Here is a 17,028-nt window from a genome sequence, read left to right on the forward strand (position 1 = left end):
CATTTTAGTACAATGAGATTGACAAACCGGTACTCTAATACCAAGTTTGTCATGACCCAATAAGAGGTGAGTGACACTCATTTTATTCTCCGGTGGAGAACCAATAATACCAAAAGCGTTAATCAACAATTAAAGAAAATAAAGAAAACTATCCTACTAATGGTTTAACAATCACCTAGTTAAACAACTTAAGAAAATTTGGAAATAAGTACTAAACCAAAAAATACCCCTAGAACAAAAAATTCAATGTACCAAATATACTAAGAATGTTAGGAAGGGGATGCAACTACAAAAACCAAAGGAAAGTTCAAAAGTCCGAACAAAAGACAATATCATAAAATAAAAATTCTATGGTAGCCCAAAGAAGTTTCTCACCCCTGAAACCTTTAGCCACGTTAGAGCCACAAGTGAGGTCATGCACGAAACACTGGAATATATATTGAACTCAACAAAAGTGAGAGCATGTGTAGTATCAGGACACAAGAACAATGGTGTACTGGTATGGTTATTTTCCAAACTCAAGATGACAATATGAACTCTTAACCAAAATGTAGTACAACAAGTTAATCCATGTTAATTCTAACTACACTTCATACAAAAAATATCAATTACAAGCAAAAAGTCAAGACATTTATGATTAAGTCAAGTCAAAATAAGTCAAACAAGTTTAAGCAACTATCAAACATATAATGCATTCTTTTCTACTACTAAAAATTACCCCTATGGAGATGGTTGAAAAACCATTGCAATAGGCATAAATACTGTCGTCATAGCTCTATTACAATGGTTAAGCAAGTGTCCTATATATGGGCGTTGCAATAGAGCTATTGCAACAGTTGAGACGACAGTTTGTAGAATCGGTCGCTGTAGACCAACCTATAGCACTAGTTATTTTCTTTTATTGGGATGCCTCTTTTCACCTGTAATGTCGGTTCATAACTATTGCAATAGATGCTATTGCAACAATGTTAAACCATTGCAATTGAAGCTATTGCGACGGTTTTATAATTCTATTGCAATGATTTTTTCTATCTATTGCAACTATTTATAAAGCCTATTGCAACATTTTTTGACTACCTATTGCAACAGTTTTTTTTGCCTTTTAAAATGATTTTAACTACTATTGCAATGATTTATTAATCTATTTTAACAATTGTTGCCACATGTTATAACTAATTCAATATCAATTGCAACAATTTATGGAACAAACTAGTAATATAAATCCAAAATAAAAATGTTAAGTACCCAAATGATTAGTTAAGTTTTTACATAATATCAAGTTTGAGTCTCCCTAAGTTTCAAGAAGTTCAATATCAAAAATACTGATAATAGAGCACCTATCAACAATCCCAAAATCTTCATAAGTAAGGTCAATATTTTTATCACTTTCCTCATTTATTTCTTTGTTTTGGACACCTACAAAAATAGAATAAATAACTATCAAACATCTCAAAAGACTCAAATAGATTCACACTTTATAGCATGAGATTAGAGGCTATTGCATCAAAAGCCAAATAAATTAAGGGCGGTGATTATACCATAAATCAAGACAAATCACAACAATTGTTGACAAATCATAGGTGGATTTAATGCAACAATATAATGAATAAAAATTAACATGCCTGTAGCACCAGTAACAAGCATTGTAATAGGATATTTTTCTACATTCAAGAAGCCCCATATCTTCTTAACAATCTTCCATGACAATATGCACAACCTAATAAAACAAGAGGCTTTTAAATGAATGATTCATTAAACCTTACACTACTTAATGCTAGCCGTTAACCTACAGCAGCCTTCAAATTTATTTGAGTTTGATATCGATTGTGCTTTGTGAAGCTCTCACATGTAAAGTTTTCCTTCAAGATGAAAACTTTTACAAATTTCTTTGTTTGTTAGAACTTAGAAACCTAAAAGGTCTTTAGGAGTGGCTAATCTTCTTAGGAAAGGTGAAAGACCACTTTCCGTGTTCCATTTTTGCATACAAGTTTGTTTGTATTTTCTATTTACTGATAGCACTGTAATTACTGATAGTAGTATCATGGTGCAACTTTTAAATCTGTCTCTATATATACAGGTTACTAGTCTAAAAAACCTTTTGCATATAGCTTTTGAGGAAGTTGTTTTGCATATCAGGAAGGCATTTTTTATTCCTTCCGTTGTAAATAAACTACTTACAACTCAGGAATTGGGTTTCAGGAAGAGAAAGTAAAGAAAACTATTACAACATGATGGTTAGACATGGTGTATATAATTAGCAAGATATTCAACAGCATTCAATGGCCAAGTGTAAGTAGAATCTAAAATATATAAAAGGGAATACAATTGATCATTGAGAAAAAATAGATTTTTTGGTACTTGAATGGATTTATCAGAAAGGATACCAAGACTTGAAATACAAAGAACTACACTCAAATAAGAAAACACCAGAAATTTGAATAAGGCCAGAAAGAGAAAAATTCATAGGTTGTAACATGTGGACACGATACATAATTAAGGATTAGGCTAGACCGGACAACACTACATGCATTTCTCTTTCCATTTTTTTGTACAAGTCAGGGGAGTGGTTTAAGTGACAGAAATACACAGGGCTAAGAGAAGTTGTACCAGCAGCTCCAGTGATAAGAACTCTTGCGGGCTATTTTGCTATAGTTGTAAATATAATATGAGTTAGTCATATCAGCATGCAGTGTCATTCTTTTAACTTATTCAACACTACAGATATTTCTACAGAGAAAATGAATAAGAAAAAGATGCAGATTCTATATTTACAATATAATACCAGTTTCTCATATAAGCTGGAGCAGGGTATAACTGAAATAAAGCACTGTAAGAGCAATTTGATTACCCTTTCAGGGATTCTTGGCTTTGAACAACTCCTTTTTTTATTTCTTCTAACTTTCTGCGACTTTGTTCTCTAAATTCTTGAGCCTCAGTGTATTTCTGCTTCCAGTCCTCACAATTCTGCATTTCTTATACTAAAGAAATATGGATAAAATACACGAAGATTATAATCTGTAGAAGCATAGAAAACATGTACTAGTACCATACATGGACAAAGAATACAAGCATAGAAAGCATGTGCTAGTACCATTTCATATTATGGTCCTTTTAGGGGATGCTATGAAATGGTAAGCACCATTTACCTTTAATTTATTCTCTAATTAAGCCACAAAAAAGAGACATAGTCTGTATTTACTTTTCTATAAGTCTCTATAGCTGAAAATGCCAAATTAATGTGTTGGGTAGAAACTTCCAAGCATACATAACAAACTTCTTGAACTAATATGCTGGAAAGTTACTAAACTGTAATGGACTTTCAAATCCTTTCAACCTGAAGCACCTGTATAACCCAGGAGCCATTAGGAGAGTTTAGGACTCTTCTTGCTAAAACTATGTTATTAATATCTTGGTTTCTGTTAACTAATCATAGGAGGTACATATTGGAGTCTACTAGTTTGACACTCCCGGATCTCATAGGCAGTAGTCATTTTCACCCATGACGATTAATTATTTATACGTTGACCTGAAGAAACTCATCCACCACAAATATGTATATTGATTATTTAAACATCTATTCCTATACATATTTTTTCTTTTAAAGAAAAATGTATAAGCTCTCCAAAGGTATAAATAGGGTTGTATCAATGAAATTTATTCATAAATAGTTTTTACCCTTCTCACACACTTAATCCTCACTAGTTTGTCACATTCAGCACCACAACAGAATAAGAGCCTCGTAAATTCGATTACCTTTAAACTATTATTTTCTTCCATTAGAGATTTTAATTTATTAGTATCTTCGACATAAAATGGAGTTTCCTGGATTACAAGAGGCGCTTCTTTAATAGCCTTTTCTGCAGCTTCTCATTTCTTAACAACCAATGCATTTGCTGCATCAACTTTTTTTGCATAGCTTCCAAAGCCTCTTGAGACTTTGCTAGCTTTTGTGTTTTTGTTTCTTCCAAGTCAGTCTGCATAATGATTTAAGCAACTATTATATCTGAATAACAATTTAGAAAATTCCACTCAATTATATAGGTAGAGAATGGCGTAACACAGAACTACTAAACATTATAGTATCTACTAACAAGATGCACAATTAATAGAAGATAGTCTGTGATGCTATGATGAATGAAAGGTTCTCATTTGATGATCGCTCACTAAAGTCCCCAAGAGGATTATGCTTCATACTCAAATGGAAAGATGCAACATCTACAATTTAGTGGTCCAGAATGCAACTATCGTTCGTTAAACAACATTCTAAGACAATAAAGCCAGTCCAAGACACTAGCAGAATAATATAGTTTAAGAAAGAAGAGATTCAATAATGAAATCCAATGAGTGTGTCCATTGAGGATCAAGTCAATATCTACATCTTTTTCATGAACTGATAATAACAACAACATATCATGTATAATTTGACAAGTGGGGTTTGGCGAAGGTAGTGTGTATGCAGCTTTTATATTCAGTTTTTATAGGTCAAAACATCGAAGATACAAAATAAACATAGAGGCATAGACTTTCTATGTAGTATTAGATGGATGATAAGGGAGAGGATGATGTTAAATGAAAACCTATGTTCATTTCAAGAGAATTTACCTATTTGAGAGTCTTTAATAGTTAATGAAAATGACAACATACCCAGTGTAAGACTGTGATCCCACAAGTAGAGTCATACTATGTATCCCTATCCCCCGGCCCTAACTTATGGAGGTAGAGAAGTTTCCGGTAGACCCTATAGTTACCAATAATTATAAGATCTTTTGGTTGATATATGACTAGTTATTCGAGTGATTTGCTAGGTACAGGACCATATCACGATTGCATAAACAAAATCTTTAGCAAATGTAACTTGAGCCACACAGGATCTTTCTAAAAAAATCCTTTAGTATAGGAAAATCAAGCACACGGGAATGAAACAAGATCAGAGGCACAACAATGAGGTGACATACAAGCATACCATGAAACCACTAGAAAGCAATACATATAGAAAGCAACAAGAAACTCTCATAGACAACTACATGAACTTGTTGAGAATATGTCTTCCCCAGTTGGACTCAGAATTAAGCCAACTTTCATTGAAAGGAAGTACTACCAAATAAATTAAATGAAGGTAGGGAAAAAGGGAGCTAAGAACACATTCTTATTATTAGAAAAGAGCTTCCTGATAGAAAATCAGCCATGCTACAATGAGATAAAGGTTCTCCTCTGATACTACACTACATCAAATGAACCCTTGAGAGTTAATCGATCATTAAAGCACCATGAGGATTAGGAATTATACCCAACTAAATGAGAATTTCAAGTTCTAGGAAAAAAAGTACAACACATTAAATTAAGGCATCTACTAATCACAGAAGAATCCAACCACCTTCAAGACAGTCATCACATTATTTTAAGCTGAATGAGCGGTATCAAAATCACAATAACTACGAGAAGTACTTTGTTTCAAAAAGGACTACTAGAAGTACCAATCATTTATAAGAAATCAATAAAAAATGGGCATAAGCGAGCAAACAAAAGCCCCTAAAGTGTTTGAAGCAGACACTGAAAGGCAATATCAAATTTACAATGACAATGTTATGTTATACAAATAAAGTACCGACTAAATCAAATGGAAAGAAGCAACATCTATGACTCAGTGGTCTAGAATATAACTATATTACGTGAAAGAACATTCTAAGACAATAAAACCAATCCAAGGCACTAGCAGATCACCTCAATAAAAAAAACTATTAGTTTCTTTCGAGGGGCAAAGATCTATAAGAATGAGCCTCCTTGATGTCAGAATTTCGTAAAGAAGTGAAAATAGAGGCATAGACTTCTTTTGTAGCATGAGCTGGAGCTACATCAATAGCCTTGAACCGCTTTACAAGCTTTTTATTAGCACTACTCTTCATATCCTTAACTTCAAACATATAATTTTTGTTAGATGAGCAAAAAAAGAAGCTAAACCCATAGAAATCAAAGAATAAATCAAGGAGAAATAAAAAATGTTCAACCCAACCAAATGAACCCAACAATCAAATGTTCTCTAGGGAGAAGAAAAAATTAAAATCCCCAAAAATTAGGTCGAAGTCGTAGAAGAATACACTAACCTTAAAATCTCTAAATTGAAGCAATTAAAGTGAAAATTTGAGAGAAATTCAAGTACAAATTCGGTCTGAATTTCCAACACAAATTGAGACGTGAAATCCGATCTCACTTTCCAACAGTAAGAGAAATTGAAGTGCAAAATTAGCCCTAGTCGCAAATCAAAGTGCAAATTTGGTATGACATTGAAGTGCAAATTAGATATGGTTTATCTTTAACTCACCAAAATTCAATTCTACAGTCGGTCGGAAGCTTACTACAACGCAGCTCACTACAATTGGCCTGAAGCTTACCTAATTGCAAATATGTTGTTTCCCTTTTTCTTCTTTTCCCACAGAGAATACTGCTGGCACCAGTAAATTAATTTCTGAAGCGGCACTAGTAAATCCCACAAAGCTTACCACCGGCAGCTCACTACTAGATATTGTAGTGTCTCCACGGCCATCTTCGCAAAATTGATATTGTAGCGATTAAAATGTTTAAGAGGAATGAAATTTTTAAGAGAACAGAAAAGTTTTATTAAAATGATTTTCTATTTGGCGGACATAGTGAAATTTCTCGTGAAATTGAGGGAATAAAATAAAGGATGCAATAGATATTTTTGTACCCATTAAGCGTTGCTATAACTAATTTTATGGCAATAGTTTCAACAACCGTTGCTATACATTTATCTATTGCAATGCTTAATCATCAAAAACGATAGTTATAATCTTAAATAATAGCTAATAAAATAATTCTTTTTGGCAACACTTGAACTGTGGCAATAAACTACTTATTGCAACGCTTTGTTAACCATCGCCAAAATGTCGATTTCTATAGGGGTAATTTTTAGTAGTGTCAGGTTCACTCATGGAACCATCAAACTCAATGAAACCTCATAAATGCACATTATGGGTGTCATAATTGCCCTCTAGTCATGACCTACATGAAATAAATTTTGTTCATTTACCAAAATCCTAGACACAAGTGTCTATTTAACCTTATTCCACCAATAAACTAGGAGAATATTTAAATACCAAAATATTTCTTATTTAATAGTAAGGTAGGCCAAAATCATACAACACCAAATAACATGTACTAATAAGTCATACTAAGAAGCAGTTAACATGCACATATAGTATAATTGGATTAAACTACATCCACATCACCTTACTTGAACCAAGCTTGCATAACTCCACTAAGCCTGAGCTTTGCCTTTCCATGCAATTTTCTCTTGATCTCAGCCTAGAAATATATACAAACACATAATTAAACACATAACCTACTATGTTGGGGATTATAACATACACTCAAATCGTAAGGCAAAATTAATGATCATTCCCTCCCTGTTGTAGGGGTTTCCTATGTTAATTCACCTAAAACCACCATTTCCATGGGTAATTTATTGAATTAATGACATACAAGAATAATTTAACAAGCATCAAGAAAAATCATAGATTTTATACCTAAACTACTCTCTTGCACCAAAAAATCAACTAAAATTGGCCATTAACCCTCCCTGAGCTATATAAACTAGCAATTCAAATGTTAGATTATCAATTTTACTAGTTAACGGAGGTGAAATCTTTACATTAATGAAGCAAAATGAAGATTAGAAGATGATTTAATCCCAAAATTGTCTCTCCCTTTCCCTTATGTGTTTTACAAAATAAACTATTTTAAGGGATTTTTAAAATAAAATAACAATTTTTGCCGCAATAGCAATGTCACTATAGTGACATATTTTGCTATAGCAGGTCTTGACCATATTGATTGTGGGCTATAGCAAGAATTTCTCTACTTTTGGGCATGTTGCTATGGCGACTTGGGTAAGGCAAAATGCCTGGTTTCTTGCAAAACTCCTCTTTTTCACAACACACCTTAATTCCAAAGTATCTCAAATAACACTCTTTGTACTAAGATCAATTTTGGGAGTTTTACTTGTCCTAATTCAATTCTGTAAAATCTTATGGGTTCCTTATCATCTTTTCTAACTAGAAATAAAGTCAAACACAACCCTAATTACCCAATTCACTCCCAAATTGACCTATACCACACCTCACTCAGATTTCTTCGAAAACAAACCTAGCTTGAAATTTATAACTTCAAATTCGAGAAGAATTTTAGCATGAAATTAAAAAAAAAAAAACAGAATTACACATAATGATAGAAGGGTGTTTACACTTTAAATAAAGTAAGACTATATATATATAGACAACTCTACAATAGAAACAAATATAATCTAAAATCAAGTATCATGAGTAAATTGCACTAATAATTGACGTGGAATACAGAATTACACAACATTATCTCAGAAAAGTAAAATAAGCACATGATAAATATATTATGGAGTCAAGATAAAATAATTAGGAGCACACTAATACTCTAGCACTGCCACAATTCAGCGTAATCTCAAGCTCTATGATTCATAATCGAATTGTGATCTGCATCAAATGGTAAAGAAAGTAGGAGTGAGCATCGTCCACTTGTACTCAGTAGGCATTATAGGCTGACTGAGCAAAATGAAAAACTAAACATATAAAAGATACTATGAGCATGTTTCCACCACCATACAGAAAGTTTCCAACAACGACTCAAGTTGTATCTCTTAACAATTAATATAATACAACTACTATAATAGTATAAAAGTAATTATACTAAAAATATGTAAGGAAGATTAAATTACACATAACAAACATATGAGAGAAATGCAAATGATCTAATGTAATGATATGATAAGAATAGGATGACTCAGTATCACCTCGTACACCTTCCAAGTATAAGATCTAGGAAAGGACTCATGGGTGTTTACAATCCATATACTATCACAATCTTATCAATCAAACTTACCGACACATCTTTGGATTAGGTATTTTATAAGGTGTTTTATTTTCATTCAAAATAAGTGGTTCTAAATAGTACCAACTCCATAAATATGGATGAATGAAATGGGATTCATGCTCATAACTAAATTAATGTCATGTGATGAATTAAGTCAATAATGATATGAATGAGCTCAAATTTCCTAAAAAATATCACTAAACCATGATATAAGTTATCTCATAGAAACACAGTAGTAAAGAGTCATGTAAGACATCAAAAATATTAATACATGCAGCCACTTGGGCATCACAATAATAATAAAGGCAAACAAATACTCATACAAGACCAATACCAGCCCCGACATGGGCATCATAATATTAGTAATCTCTCACATCAATAATAAGGTTAGCATAATCCCCCACATAGGAAACATGATGAAATAATAATTTCTAAAGATAAATATTACGATAAAATTACCAACCTATAGTATACTTTAAATGAATGGTTAACTACCCAACCTGGTCCGAAGAAAGTTAGGTCATAACCTATTGCAAGAGTCGAAACACTATCTTGAACCCTTTAATAAGGAACTCTTCTTTTTTATGCTATCTCAGAGTGAATATAATGTATCATAATTTAATCTACACGTCAAGAGGAATCAAATGATACCCTATTAGCTACTTTCAATTAGGGTCCAAAAATAATTCAAAATTAACCCTAAAATAAAAAAAGTAAAATCAAAAAATTATTGAAGAATCATGTTTTCCATACTTTAAGTATTCTAAATATGAAAATTCATTAAAAAAAAGTTGAAATGAAGCTTGAAGTCAAGGAAAATAGTTTTTCACTTTACGGATGAAACCGTAAAATTTCATGTTTAAAATTCAAGTTTTAAAGTTGTTTTGAGATAAAATCAGTGGGTAATGATAGCGAAAAGATTTGAAATTTATCCAAGCATGTTTAAAGAACCCTTACAAAATCACCCAAAATCGAGGTCTTAAGGTACAACAATGTAGAAAAATATCGAAAATCATGAAGGAAAATGTTAAAATATCGTTCTTGTGAACAGTATCTTCTTCATGAATACAGTCAGTCCATTGCACTTGAAAAAGGTTACCAACTCATCCCTACTACACCCGTAGTGGCTCAATCATAAATATAAAACCCAACAAACCTAACCCGACCCCCATTAACTCTTCAATGTAGCCACCTCCTCATATTTGCAATGACCAGAGAATTCCTTCTCCACAAACTCAAATGCCAAAGACATGAAGAAGGATTTTTGCCTTCACCAGATTTAGCAAATCAGCTGAAGGAAAAATATCAAAATCTTCAAAACGTACCCTCAAAATTTGTTTGGAACCCCACAAAAATAAATTAATAATTCTACTAGTCTAATTTCAATATTTCAGACTCAATGGAGACATTGGATTTATCAAGAAAGGACATTCTCAATAAGTTACTCCTAGAAACCCCTTTTTGGTTAATTTAACTATTTTCTCATCTAAAAGATCAAAACTCAAAATAATGACTCAGAAGTGAACTAACCATGCTACTAAGTCAAAACAACATTTCAAATCTAATGGAATTGGCATAACAACTATCCGACGTTCGGATCATAAAATATTGACCAAAGTCAAAAGTTTGATTTTAGGCTACTAAAAACCCCAAACTCATATAAATCACCCCCAAATGCTTCAGGAACCATTTCAATTATTCCCACAACTCATAAATAATATAAATCAACAATGGAAAAGGAAAAAATAGTCAAAAACATAAATAAAATAAGTGTTATTTCATTATCCATCACAAAAACATGAATTTGTCCTAGAACAAAAAAGCAAGGATTTTCCTATATTGATAAAATGTTGGGGATATCTACTCTACATATCAGACTCAACATCCTACATTGTCTCCTTAATCAGGCAACGTCTTCACTAAACCTTCATAGAATTAATATAATTGGATCTCAACTTTCTAGTCTATCTATTTGGAATAGCAATAGGCTTCTCCTCAAAGGATAAATCATGATCTAAAGCAATTGAATCCTACTAGATAACATTAGTAACATCTAGATAGTAAAGCATCAACATCAAAAAATAGAATACAAAATGAATAGCTAATAGATTTATAGGCAAAGCTAGAGTATATGCCACATCTCAAATTTTCTCGAGAATCTCAAAAGGCCCAATAATCTCGGACTAAGTTTTCTTTTTTCCCAAATCTTATCACATCTATTATGGTGATACCTTTGAAAAAACCTACACACCATGAATAAATATTGCATCACGAACTCATCAATCTATATGATTATTCTGCCTACTTTAGGACCATAAGCCCTTGTTGAATCAATTGTACTCTATCCATTGAGTCCCTAAATAAGTGCCCAACACCTTACACTAAAGGAATTAAACCATTCCACGGGGGACCTACACCTCCACCCATAAAAAACCTCAAATGGCATCATCTAAATACTGTAATGTAATTATTATTGTAGGTAATATCCACCAAGGGCAAGAATTATCCTAATGATCAACAAAATCCATAACGCACGCTTGAAGCATGTCCTCTAACACCTTAATGGTACACTTTAATTGTCATTTATCTAAGGATGAAAATTTATGCTCACCTCAAGCTGAAATCCTAACTCACTCTATATAGAACTCCAAAATATTGAGGTAAACTATGTACCTCTATCAGAAACAATAGAGATAAGTACACCATGCAATCAAACAATCTCTCTAATATGGATATTGGCTAACTTCTCTATATTATAATTCACCTTTATAGGTATAAAATGCATTGATTTAGTTAGTCCATCCAAAATCAACCAAATGGAATCAATCTTCTAGAAAGTTGGGGATAGACTTACCATAAAGTCCATAGTGACCTGCTTTTACTTTCACTTAGGAATAAACATCCTCTGCACTGTACTACCTGATCGTTGATTCTCATACTTCACTTATTGATAATTTAAATACTTGGCCATGAAATCAATAGTGTCTTCTTCATTCCACACTACCACAATGTTTCTTTAAGTCATGGTACATCTTAGTGTTTTCTAGATGAATAAAATACCTAAAATAATGACCCTACTTCCAAGATCAGACTAATCCAACCACCAACCCTTGGCATACATACGCGACCACTAATCCTAAAAACACCCTCAGGAACAAGGGATGTCATCTTTGCTTCAACACTTAACACTTTATTATAAATCTCCCTCAATATGTGATTATTAATCTATTAAGGTCAAATTTACTCCATCAGTGAAGGTATAGCGTCAACATATGCAAAAACATATCTAGGTGTCAAAATATCAAGTCGAACAACCTTCTTATGCAAATATTGAATTTTTAAGTCTAAAGGTTGCTTCTCGATTAAAAAATAAGCCAAACTCCACATACTCACTACCTTCTAACTCAAGGCATCTTCTACTAAATTAGCCTTGCTTGAATGATAAAAAATATTGAGATCATAATCATGAAGAAACTCTAACCATTTATACTGTCACATATTAAGTTCTCACTAAGTGAAGAAGAACTAAAGGTTACGATGATTAGAGAAAATCTCACAATAAACTCCATACAAGTAATGATGCCATAATTTCAACACAAACACATCCATGGCTAACTCTAAATCATAAATAAGGTAGTACTTCTCATAGAACTTTAACTATCAAGAAACATAAGCAATCACCTTACCTTTCTACATCAACATACCCTTTAATCCGACTTTGGAAGACTCGCAGAACATAGTGCAAACCACTTCATCCTCAGGAAAAGTCAATATAGGAACAAAAGTCAATAATTTATTGAACTTTTGAAATTTAATATCACAATCATTCAACTATTAGAAATCCACCTTTTTGGAATCAACTTAGTCAAAGGAGCCGTAATAAAAGAAAAATTTGGCACAAACTGATGAGAATAGTTTACTAAGCCAATAAAACTCCAAATCTCAGTATGAGAAGTAGATCTAGCCCAATCACCCACCACCTATACCATAGATAGATCGACCATGATTCCATCCTTGGTCACCAAATAACCCAAGAAAAAAAATAGAATCTAACCAAAACTCTCACTTAGGAAAATTTTCCTACAACTTCTTATCTCTCAATCTCTAAAGTACAGTCCTCAAGTGTTCCATATACTCAACCTCATTCTTAGAATAAATCAAGATATCATAAATGAACACAATCACAAAAAATCTAGATAAGGCTAAAAATCTTTGTTCATTAACTCCATAAATGGTGTTGCAGTATTTATCAACCCAAAAGATATAATGAAGAATTCATAATGGCCATACCATGACTAAAAAGTTGTCTGCAAAATATTTGAAGCTCTAATCCTCAATTTATTGTAACCCAATCTCAAGTCGATCTTAGAAAATACTATGCATCCTAAAGCTTATCAAATAAATCATTTATATAAGGAAGATAGTTGTTCTTGATAATCACTTTGTTTAATTACTGATAGTCAATACACATGTGCATGGATCCATGTCTCTTCTTCAAAAATAAAATAGGAGCACTCCAATACAACACACTCAATTTAGTAGAAACCCTTATTCAATAAATACTATAGTTGCTCTTTCAATTCTTTCAACTCTAATGGGCCCATCCTATAAGAAGGAATGAAGATCGGCTTTGGTGCCTAGATCTACATCAATAACAAAATCTATATCCCCATTTGGAGGAATACCAAGTAAACCCACAAGAAATATGTCCATGAACTCTCTAACCACTATCATAGAATCCAAAAGAGGCAGTGAATCATTGATGGTATTGTGCACCTGGGCCGAATGAGTAAGACACCCCATTTTTATCATACGATGATCACGAAGAAAAGATATAACCCCTTTTGGACATGGACTTCAACTCTAACCTTGGCACACCCAAAATAGCTAAGGTCATGGTCTTGGTAAAATAATCCAAAATTAAATAATAAGGGGATAACCAGTTGTAATACTCTTAAAATTTCCATTATTTTATTTTTGATCCTCCCATTTCTAAAAAGTTAATTTTTGACTTAAATTGTGTTTAGGTATGTTAATAGGGTGTCTCATAAGAGTTTTGGAATTTTTGAAATGAGTTTGGGCTATTTTGGAATTTCGAGGCATTAAGCCTCTGTGTTTTGGGCATGCCATGGAGGTTACCCTTCATGATAATGTCGTGGCACAGAGGTAATGTTCCTCTATGATATTATTATGTCACGGAGAATAATCTCTGCGATAAGCAGCATGGTATAGAGGTTAGCCTCTGTGATAAGTTCGTGCCACGTTAATGTTTTAAATTTATGCTATTTTTGTTTTATTCATTTTAGATAAGGAGATTTTGGGTCTTTTAACTTATGTACGACATTTAGACATAAAGTAGACGTATTTCATCAATTTTTCTAAGATCAATTGTTCCCTTTTCACTGTCAAACTCAAAACCCAAGAAAAAATCAAGGGTTTATTAGAGATTCATTATCCACATTTCAAGCTCCAAATTGCTTTAAAATTCTTGTGTGTCTAAGGCATGTGTCTCTTCCCTAAATTGATTTTATGTAAAAGAATGTATTTAAATCATTATTCATGTTATTTAATTATGGATTTTTAATGTGGGTTAAAGTATTTGGAATGTTTATTATATGAACTGAATTCCCATAGTTTTGAATTGATCATTTATACTAGATTTTCATGAATTTGAGCTATTTAAATGCATGGTTGTGAAAATTGGAATGGGACATAGGTTTTCTCAAACTTGATGGTTTAATGGTTTGGAATTGACTTTAACCTCAACCCATTTTGTGAAATTTGATTTGAGCCATGGATGTATGCATAAATTACTTCACTTGTGAAACCATGCATTGCATAAAAGGTTAATGGAATGTAAATTGACTTTAGAAAGGCCTTGATGGTCATGGATTGATTTTGAATTAGAACATCGGAGTCCAATTGGCTAAGCGGATTGAGTCCCAATTGGGTAAGTATTTTGAAGTCCTATTGGATGATGGGTTAGACTCCTAGATAGCTAAGTGGGTCAAAATCCTATTAGCTGATGGGTTAGATTTCCAATTGGCTAAATGGGTTGGATTTCTATTGGATAATGGGTTCGAGTCCCAATTGGCTAAATAATTTGGTTTGGCATAATGACAGTGGCTTGCAAGCATGTTTATTTGGTATGAAAATACCATTAGATAAATGCCTTAATGGATGACTCTGTGCTTGATGGTTGGAAATTTGTGTAAAAGTTTTAATCAAGATTAAAGGGGGTTGCGTAGCTAAGCCGTAAAGGTGGAGTTCCAAAAGGACTAATACTAGAAACTCAGATTTGTCGACATGATGGTTGGTCTTGATGATTGGGTACATGTGTCACACTTGATATATATATTTTGGGGGACGGCTAGCTGCCCTGATTGCTTTATCTTTCCCTCATTTTTATCTGGTTCATGCGGTTAACATGCACTGGGGCTCTTCTGGTGGGGGGATCCGGACACATATATTCCGTGTTTATTCTTATGATGATTTGAGCTACACATTCTAGGCTAATGTCTTAACTCTCATGCTAAGCCTTGTTCCATATCCCAACATCTTATATGTCTCTCTTTCTATATATATATATATATATATATATAAGATTGTGTGCATGTGATTTTTAATAATTTTGGACTGGTTTGATCATGGAACTATTTGATTAATATTCCCTTGATTACATGCTAGCGTCCACCTCGCTAACCATCTCCGGGCGTTGTATCCCTATGCGATGCAAGCATCGTAGATACATTTATTTTTCCTATGCAGTGATAGGTGATTCTTGGATTGTTCGTGAGTCATCTTGAAGTAGTGAGTCTTCTTCAACCGGAAGACCTATTACTTTTTGTTTTAGTCTATGTCATAGACTGTTTCATTTGGTTTCCCGTTTTGGCCATTGTCAAGAAAATCTTCCGAAAGGCCTGTTACTTCATCAATAATGTTTTCAAAAAGTTAATCCCGAAACCATTTCTTTACTAGTTTAGATGAGAAAATTGATCTTCAATCTTCCTTATGGAATATCACCTATTGTACCAACCCAACAACCTTTAAATGTATCTCCTAGGTAACTTGTAATACAAAAAATATTTTGAACGATTTACATTGCGTAGAAAGTCAGTCCAACTGCTTTAAATGGTTAACATATAACACTTCAAATTCCTTAAAAACCATATTTACTAACTTAAAAATCATAAAAAATTGGTCTTTGAGGCACATTGAACTTATTTAGAAAAAGATAAAAAAAATAGACAAGTGAGATTTTCTATACCTTTAGCTCTTCGAAAGAGTTAAAAACATTAAAATCCATAAGTATTATGTAAAGTATAAACGGAAGAGAAATAAACACTACCATAGTCATCTCACTTGGTCATTGACTATAAGGGAAATTTGATATGAAATATAAAGCAAAGAAGAATAAGAATCAAGAGAGAAAAGAGAGTTTTTATTATTTTTCTTGAGAGGTTCTTCATAGGTTACAATGAAGGAAATCTCCTTTATTTATAGGGAAAAATTAACCTTGGAGTTTCTAACTTTTTCATAAATAGACATACATTATATATGGTAAAGTAGACATTCACTGTATATGGTAAAGTATACATTCACTATATGTGGTAATATATTTATAACACTCCCCCTTGAATGTTTAATTGATAGATAATGTGCCTCATTAAAATTTATAAGAAAAAATACAATGGGAAAAAATCTAGAGAAGAAAAAAGAGTACACATCTCTAACAATACACATATAGGCTACCTCATTAAAAACCTTATAAGAAAAACTCATCGGACAAAACCTTGTAAGAAAAAAAGAGTACAACGTGTATTAAATCCATTAATGAGAATATCCTTGAAGCTTTGCATCCCGATCTTGTGCACCATCTTCTTGAAAGTTTCAATTGGAGGGGACTTGGTGAATAAATCAACCACATTGTCACTTTAACGAATATGTTGCACATTAATATCATCATTCTTTTGTAGCTCTTGTTTATAGAAAATTTTTGACAAAATGTGCTTCGTTCTATCTCCTTGAGTTCTCCCTTAAGTTGTTTGTGCATGTTGCATTATCCTAACAAAAAATCATGGATACTTTATCACATTTCAAACCACAATTTTC

The 17,028-nt window shown here is 32.7% G+C and overlaps 1 long non-coding RNA gene across 1 annotated transcript; it reads right to left on the bottom strand.

The window, feature by feature from the left end:
• Positions 1-1,196: 1,196 nt before the first annotated feature.
• On the bottom strand, positions 1,197-6,734 carry LOC107843101. The gene is made up of 4 exons (XR_001666256.2): positions 6,390-6,734; positions 3,754-3,974; positions 2,849-2,978; positions 1,197-1,416 (listed from the first exon to the last, which is right to left on the bottom strand). It is a non-coding gene; the product is annotated as an uncharacterized LOC107843101 (long non-coding RNA).
• Between the last annotated feature and the right edge of the window lie 10,294 nt (positions 6,735-17,028).

This window comes from Capsicum annuum, chromosome 1 (genome assembly GCF_002878395.1).
Source record: "Capsicum annuum cultivar UCD-10X-F1 chromosome 1, UCD10Xv1.1, whole genome shotgun sequence".
NCBI classification, from domain to species: Eukaryota; Viridiplantae; Streptophyta; class Magnoliopsida; order Solanales; family Solanaceae; genus Capsicum; species Capsicum annuum.